Below are 8,610 nucleotides of genomic sequence, written 5' to 3'. Positions count from 1 at the left end.
CAGCTTTATTTTTGTTACACACTGCGCACAATACCTCGCTGGTCTTGTCAAAGAGCAGCAACCATCTAGCTCCGGTCATCCCCGCAGCAGCGGCTTTGGCCTGGTGATGGCCTGGTCATCGAACAGAGACGGCCGCTGCATCGCGCGGCACTTTCAGACGCGCTTCTGCGGCCGTCTGGAACGCTCTTCCTTCCGATATTAGGAAGCCACTGGAGCTATGCACTTTAAAATAATCTAGATTGAAAACGTATTCCTTTAGAACTTCTTTTTTTGTTTAGTTTGGTGTCATTCCCCCGCAACTCCGATTAGCGTGGCTGGCTACGTGCGGTGCGAATGAAGTTCAACGTGCACACATGCATAACATTTGCTCGGAAGATCGTTTTCAGTTTCATTTATTAGGTATAACCCTGTGAGCCATGCGGCTCTTGACTCGGGTGCAACCGCAACAAAACAAAAACATGACCAAGAAACATATTAAAGAGACTATACGCAACAGAAAAAAACAACCTGGGAAAAAAATAGCAAAGTATTCCAAAAAAAGCCCACCGCATTTCAACGCTGTGTGCAAAAATCCCAGTGGGATGCAAGTCAAACAATAACAGCCATATCGATTGAGAAGAACCGTCAGCCGATGCTGCAGCCTCCAAATCTGTGTTCCATGCATCTGCTGAGGTCCGATTGACCCGCGTTCGTCTCTCTCTCTCTCTCTGCACCGCAGAGTTCATGCTCCTCTCGGCAAATGAGGATTGAAACCGCGGAGGACAACATGGGCACGCTCACGCAGGAGTTCCAACTTAAAGGTAAGGTGCATCCTGCACACGCAATAAGACAACAACAACAACCGCCACAAAAAAAACCCCTCATAGCTTACGCAGGCTGTTTGGGAAAGTACCGTTTAGCGAGCACTTTACGCGCACGCAGGCCAAGTGTGGCAGTCTTTATTTACCCAGTGCTGATGGGTTTTATTACACCTCACCAAGTACTCATTTTTAGGCCGAGTCGAGCTGGGGAATAAATTCGCCTAGACCCGTGCAAATAGTTGTGACCGATGCTATCCGTGGCCAGGAATTCAACTCCGGTCGCCAGGGTTGGTAGCGCAGTCTCGCTAACCGTCACACTGCCGCTGCCCGCAAACTAAAGACACGGAACTGCCAAGGCGGGTGAGGGGGTAATAAGAATACTTTCATTTTACCGCTAGCGACATTGATGGCCAGCATTTATAGAGTGTTTCCTCGTGTTCTCATGGCCAACACCAGGGACACTGTTGACACACAGGGAGGTCTTGGGTAACATCAGAATATTTACTTAGACTGGAGGAATCCGATGAGCTATGAAGCTCTTGTTCATAGATGTCCAGTATGGGCGGGTAGGCCGGTTAAATGTCCGTCTGCTCTCCTTAGCTCAGAGCTGGTACTGACCCCATCACCTTCGGTTGGCTACATACGGTGCGAAGGAAGCTCAAAATACATAATACACACGTCACACCAATTTACAATTTTAGGCTGAGAGGGCTTTGCAGAGATTTTAGCAAAGTGCAGGCACCGATCGCCCCCGAGGGATATACTCTTAAGACTCAGTGAGGTGTTCCTGGAGATTTAAATGGCAACATTATTATGATTATTATTATTCCCACGATTCACAAAGTACGTTGACAGATGTCACGCGTAAGCAGACGAGTTGAGAGTGCATTCTTTCCTCCACTCCATCCGCTTCAGACAAAAAAAAGGTTCCTTGACGTTTTGACGAACGCACGCAGACGTTTCAGAATAAGCGAATATACCAAATACGATTGTTTGCGTATATCCATTCTGGTGAACTAATGTTGTTGAGGGCCACCCTCTTCCTGTTTGCGCAGAAAACAAGGCGGCAGCATGTACCTGCGGCCCCAACGGTGAGCTTTGGTTAATTACTGTATTTAATATTCATAATAAAGGTTTTATTCCTATTTGATGAAAACATTTCCTTCCACATCGATAAGCGATGTGCATCTTCCAGAAGTATTATCTATTGCTCTGAAGTAATCTCACCTTTTAAAATTAACAAAAATATATTTTAATGGTGCTTTTGTAATCGGATTTCTGTACAGAGCTGTAGAGCGTAGCATTAGGCTGCTTCCTGATGATGTCGGTTGTAATCACTGGCGAAACGTCGTACTCAGATTGTAAATGCTGTGGATTTACTCTCCAACACACCGGTGTGGCTGTACTAGTAACGAATTGGCACGTTCTGTTTACGTGACAAACCTTACTAATTGGCTGTGTCGGGTGGTGGTGGGTTTAACGACACATTTATCTTTACACGATCCAACCCAAAAAAAAACTGTATTGTAGAACTTAGCATGTTTCAAATATCGCGCCACACTGGATCGATTGGCCAATGAGTGCTATCGGTGTTTATTGTGATGCATCCTGGGATAATTTTGATGAACAGCAACTATATAACGGCAACATGTCAGGTATGATAATAGGTTTCCCCTATTTATCTGGCAACAAAACAGCTGTGTTAAGATGTAAAAAACACCAAACTGAAACCTTTTACAAGGAATCATGTTTGCGTTAACCACAATAATTGTGGTCAGAATGCAAACAAAAAAACACTCTGATAGTATATGTATTGTCATTGAAACTGATTGGTCCACACCAGAGACAGCTTTCAAGCTGACCAATCCGTTTCAATGACAATGGACATATTATCAGTGTGTGTTTTGTTTGCATTCTGACCACAAGCATTGCGGTTAATGCAGCGACATGATTCCTTGTAAAAGGTTTCAGTTTGGTGTTTTAACATCTCAACACAGCTGTTTTGTTGCCAGAATTAAAGGGGGAAACCTCTTATTCTTAGTTCTTTCGGTAAAGTCACGTGACTTTACCGAAAGAACTAAGAATATGAATTACTGCAGTCACGAAAGCTTTAAATCAAAAGGGAAACCTCTTCTCACATGTTGGTACTGGCAAAGGAGGACCAATGATGTCAAGTACCGTGTTAAACATTTTACAACAAAAAAATCGTACCACAAATTACAATCCCGTCGACCTCACACAGCGGGTATATTTACAGAGGGTGGCAAAGCCGTGGCTCAGCAGGAAAACACACTGCGTTATGAACTGTGGGAGCTGAGTTCCATTCCGTGGCCACGACCAACGTCCAGTGACAATCTGCACCGGTCCAGGGCCTATTATTGCCTTCACCAAACCTCGCAGACGAAGGTTGTTGACGTCCCGTAAAACGACTCCCGTTCACCGACGCGGTGTGGGTTGGACTATTTTTTTATGAAATCAATCTCAGTGGAGCGATAAAGGAGTCTCAATGTAAGCCGTCGACACGACACGTACGAGCGGCGAATGAAAGTCGATCGCTGTGCTGAAACAGCTCGGTTGGCGATTGACATCGTGGCCGGGTGTTTGATGTCCGCAGCTATCGCCGCAGGTGTCCATGTGTTCCTTCTGCTGCCGATTGTCTTCGGAGAGGGCATTCCGTGACGCCGCCGACGACGACGGTGGTGGTGGTGGGAGCCTCTGGAGGTTCTTGGTGATGGTGGTTGTGAGTTGGTTGTGTCGTTGACAGCGCGACAAAACTACGCGGCTTATTTAAGACTTCTTCCAGTAGGAGGCGTACACATTCCATTGCACGTTGGCCGTCACCACCACCACCACGATCGTGATGTTTTGTTCCATGACTGCGAGGAGGTATTTATTTTCCATTACACCGTAGTCAGCTGTTGATTATTCATGAAATTGTGGGGGGAGGGGAATGATAGCCCAGATAGCAGGGGGAAAAAAACCCCAGCAGATAATACAAAACACGCTAATTTGCTATTAAACAGATATTTATTGCTTACGAGATTTGAGGTGAATATTTAGGCGTGTAATTTGTGTTTTACAGCTTCCTTGAAACACTGCAATCAGTCACTGATTCACACGTCAGGAGTCGCTACTGATAGAACCATTGGCGAAACACGCTCCTTTGGAGAGTTTCCCACCGTCTATCGCGAGCACAGTAAATCCATCTACGGATAGTTGTACATTGCCTAAGATGACGACTTCCAGATATTCATAAGCTCTCTTGCAAGCAGGGTTTGTCACACATAGTATGGGCAGGATACATTTCCCAGCCCGACATTAGCTTTTAAAATAATACACTAATAACAATAATGAATAATTATAATTTCGTACATTTGGTTGCTTGCGCCATTCTTATAGCACAGGGCTGTTGCGAAGTTGCTGTTCACACGCACGGTGTGCGCGAATTATAAACATTCGGAGGCCACGTGGCAATTGTGTTATCCCAATAGAGTAATTTGTGTGTGTGTGGGGAGGGGGCGAGGCGAGGGGGTTTCTAAATTTCGCAAAGTATGAACCCATGGCGCTGGCACACAAATGGCCTGCACGTTTTAATTATAACGTCAGAGGTGGGGGGGGGTCTCTAACATTCACGGCATTGCAGACGACGCGCACGTGTGTGTGTGTTTCACGGTCCACGCAACCGCAGCAATAACCAGGGCGGACCGACGGATTCAAAACCGTGAACCTTTACAACGAGACGGCAGGCAGACAAGCGCCATCCGTGAGGTGACGTCGAAGTGCAACGCTTTTGCGGGTGACATTAATTTTGGCCGTCAATATCATCATCATCAGCAGCGGCATTGGCCGTTGTCAATGTTTCTGCTGCTCTTCGTCCATGTCTTTTTTTTATCTCTACTTGCAGGAGAAGAGACCTCAAAAGTGAGTTTACAATTGAAGCAAGAATTACAATGTTGGTTACGACTACCGAACGTTCTTTGGCTCTGGGTCATCACGACCATTGCCACATTAACATTGCCACATAGGTCATGGCATTGACACACCACGACTCGACTTTCCAAAATGAAGTAACAACGTTTTAAGTGCGCCCTTTACAGCACATGGGTAATTCATGTCAAATGTTACCAGCTGGACTGCCATTGTAAAAAAAAAAAAGACGTGCTTCTTTCACAACTGACCAATGGCAGCAGACACGCATACGTAGAGTCGTTCATCAATCCACTGCTGGATGAGGGCCTCCCCACGCCCTGCTGGTCGCAGGGGTTATTTGACCATACTTCACCACGCGGGTCAGCGAGGGGTTCGTGACGGTGGGGAGCAGTGATGTAGGGGGCATAGAAATACAGCACAACAGCAGATTGTGCTGCTTGTGCTGCCCACTACATAGCCCCGTCACCTATAGCACCCGGCTATGCATTGCGCTCACCCATCCACACACTATTCAGGCTCAACCCTGCTTACAAAGTGCTTGCCACAAATGAACCGCAATAGCTCACTTATCTCGTCCAGGAGCATGAACCCCCACGTGAACTCCGGTCGTCCTCTCAGCAGCAGCGGCTTTTGACTAGCCGTCGAAGAAAGACGGTCACCGCATCGCGCGCTTCCAGATGCGCTTCTGCGGCCGTCTGGAACGCTCTTCCTTCAAATATTAGGAAGCCACTGGAGCTATCCACTTTTAAAGTTCGATTGAAAACTCATTTCTTAGAGAACTGCTTTTTTTGTGTGTTCGGTTTGTTGCCCCGCCCGCCCGCACCTCCGATTAGCGCGGTTGGCTACGTACGGTGCGAAAGAAGTTCAACATAGAGTACACAGAACATGAGTCGTCACAGGCAATAGACCGGTCGGACATCGCTGCCACTCCACACACACACACGACTGCCACTGCCCCCGTTTTGCTCCACAGTGGCTCTGCTTACCTCTACCGAAAACCAAAAGGCTGCCTCTGGTCAAAGTTAATGGCAAACAGGGTTTATGAGTTGATAACATGCAATGAAATGCACCCAAAGGTTGCAAAGCGTTGACTAACCGTGACCCAATAGAACCCGTCGTGTCTCAACACAGGTACTGTATTGTGCAACGTTAGGTGACTAACAATATTATATTTTTTATTGTTTTGCAGTTTATTTTATTACGGTGGGGGGGGGGGGGGGGGCAACCCCCACCCCCCTCCCCACTTGGCAGCCCTAAATGGTTTGTTTTTAAATTTCGATTTAAAGCTTTCGTGACTGCAAGGATTCATCTTCTTTGGTTCTTTCGGTAAAGTCACGTAGAATGAGAATAAAATAATAAATTGATCAAATAAAATAACGCAATAATATTCTCACGACGTTTGTGTTGTGGCCGAAACGTCGTGAGAATATTATTGTGTTATTTTATTTTATCAATTTATTATTTTATTCTCATTCTACGTGACTTTACCGAAAGAACCAAAGAAGCTTTGTTTTTATTTGAATCCTACGTGAAGCAAAACGATGGGCTGTATTCAAGTGGTGGGCTGATTTTTTTTTTAAATGCTGTGGCTCATTGCCAAAGGGCCAGGGTGCACGAGCAGTGGATTTGCATAATAATTGCCTCTTTTTTTTCGTTTTCATATTTTTCTGTGTCCCCCCCCCTCTCCTCGTGTTATCGCAGTTATGCTTTTGATGTCAGTCGTGAGACGGGGAATTGTATTCAGAACTCTTGCACAGCAGTGTGTCAATCACTCTTTTGTTGGAGGACGACCCCCGTAGACGTGGACGTCACGGAGCTACTTCTGAGGTCCAATCACGTGGCCTCTGGACCACACAGTAAGGGGGGGCAGCACTTTCTCTCTCTCGCCCTGCTACGGAGAGTTAATGTTCTTTGAATTGACAGTCAAACTAATTTGTTTAATTCTTCAGGCTGAAATTGAGCAGATACCCAAATGCGATCATTGTTTTGTGCAGTCATTTGTGACCATGCTGGAGACCATCAACTCATACACTCGAGGACTATTAGTCTATAAACTATTTTTTTTTATTTTACCCGGGAAGGTTCACTGAGCTAGACAGCTCTTTTTCGGCAGCGACCTCGCCACAAATGATAGCTCAACGAAGTGGCTTATCACGTGGAAATGTACAGCAGCCAAACACTCGAAACACTTTTCGAATTGTGGAGGGAAACGCCGGAGGACTCGGAGAAAAATCCACGCGACCACGGGGAGAACACGCAAACTCCAAATATACAACAGGCGTCAGGGTCGGGATCGAACTCACGACCTCCCGTATACGAGGCGAGGTAGTTAACATCTCACCGACTACTACCTGTATTCACACCCAGGATTTTACCCAGAATCCTTTATTGTACTGCATGCCTCTCTTATTTGTCTTTTGTTTCGGTGTTTATTTCGGTAGCAGTTTGTACTTACATACTATTAACATCTAGACGCTGGCAGTGCTGCTTTACCTGCACTTAAGCTGCAACCAATCATGAAAACAGTAATACTGCTATGAACGTCAACATTAATAGCAAGGATCCGTCTTCAGTTGCCCGCAAATTTGACGAGCATCAGTGATTGCACACAGTGCTATGGATGTGCAGTGTTGTGGACCACACCATCGCTCTATTTAAGACCGAAACAGGAGGACTTCTTCACAATTCTGGCTAATCGCCTAATGAAGCTGGTTGTAATCACCAGCGAAATGTTGTATTCGAATTGTAAATGTTGTGGGTTTACTCTCCGAAGTTGTAACTAATTGGCACGTTTTGTTTACGTGACAAACCTTACCAATTGGCTGTCGGGTGGTGGCGGGTGAAACGACACATTTATATTTACGCGATCTAACCCCAAACAAACCTTATTATGGATAATATTGGTCGTGAAAGGCTCCTACTATTACGCGTTAAACTGACCATGCAATCTGCAAGCTCAGCTTGTGTTGCTCTAAACTCGCCCTCTCCTGGCGATGAGTACAGGCAGCGGCGTTTGTGTATCTATCTGTAGAATATAGAATGCGTTTCTATGTGGTCAAATGAGTGGGTATAGACTGTAGACTTGCGTTAAGTGGTTAAGTGTGTGTGTATGCATGGATTATCGACTGTGAGGAGTGGTAGTGGTGTGTTAGCGCACTGCGCTACGAACCCGGCGCCAGGGATTTAATTCCCGCTCACGGCTACCACCAGTGACGACTATCTAAACCGGTCCTGGGCCTCCCGCAGGTCGATTCAGCCTCAAATCAGTACCTGGTGCGGTGTGTAAAGATCGTCACTGAGGACATAAAGGCGGCCGTGCGTGGTGCTGGCCATGCAACCCATCTTGTGCCGTGCCGGCCTTCATAGGTGCTTGCTAACAGCGCTTGCCCCAACAGTCTGTTAAGGCTACACGGGGGATCTTTGTCCATAGACTGTGGCACTGTGTGGTATCATGTGTTTATCTGTTGTAGATTGGTGGCCGTAACACATCTACATATACAAAAACAAATAGGGGCTCCTGCAGAGATAATCTTGCCAAGGGCCATTTCTGAAAATTCCCCTCAATGTTTTAGTCCGAACAGTCCGGGTTTGTCGATGAAATATTAACTTGACGCTGTCGCACAAAGCCAGCCGCTGCGACGCTGCTATATATCAATCCGTTGGTGCTAGTTTTTATTTTATTAAAATGTGCTCTCCCGGATCACGGTTCGAGAAAGAGTTTGGCTTTGTTGTCTTCACGGTCGGATTGACATGAGTGGTTGAGCCAAGTAAGGCTGTTGGTATTCCCGTGGAATACGTTTCAGGAGGAGAAGTTCGCGGTGGAATTACAAGGAATAGGAGGGCGTGGAGAGCTCATCACTGTGCTGTGAACCCATCAATC

General features: G+C 46.3%; 1 long non-coding RNA gene across 1 annotated transcript; it reads left to right on the top strand.

The window, feature by feature from the left end:
* Nucleotides 1-182: 182 nt before the first annotated feature.
* On the top strand, nt 183-6,127 carry LOC142924117 (uncharacterized). The gene is made up of 3 exons (XR_012941277.1): nt 183-800; nt 1,856-1,891; nt 3,415-6,127. It is a non-coding gene; the product is annotated as an uncharacterized LOC142924117 (long non-coding RNA).
* Nucleotides 6,128-8,610: the final 2,483 nt, after the last annotated feature.

Source organism: Petromyzon marinus, chromosome 8, assembly GCF_048934315.1.
Source record: "Petromyzon marinus isolate PM22_M1 ecotype Great Lakes invasive population chromosome 8, UKy_Petmar_22M1.pri1.0, whole genome shotgun sequence".
NCBI classification, from domain to species: domain Eukaryota; kingdom Metazoa; phylum Chordata; class Hyperoartia; order Petromyzontiformes; family Petromyzontidae; genus Petromyzon; species Petromyzon marinus.
This window is presented reverse-complemented; position numbering and strand designations above follow the sequence as displayed.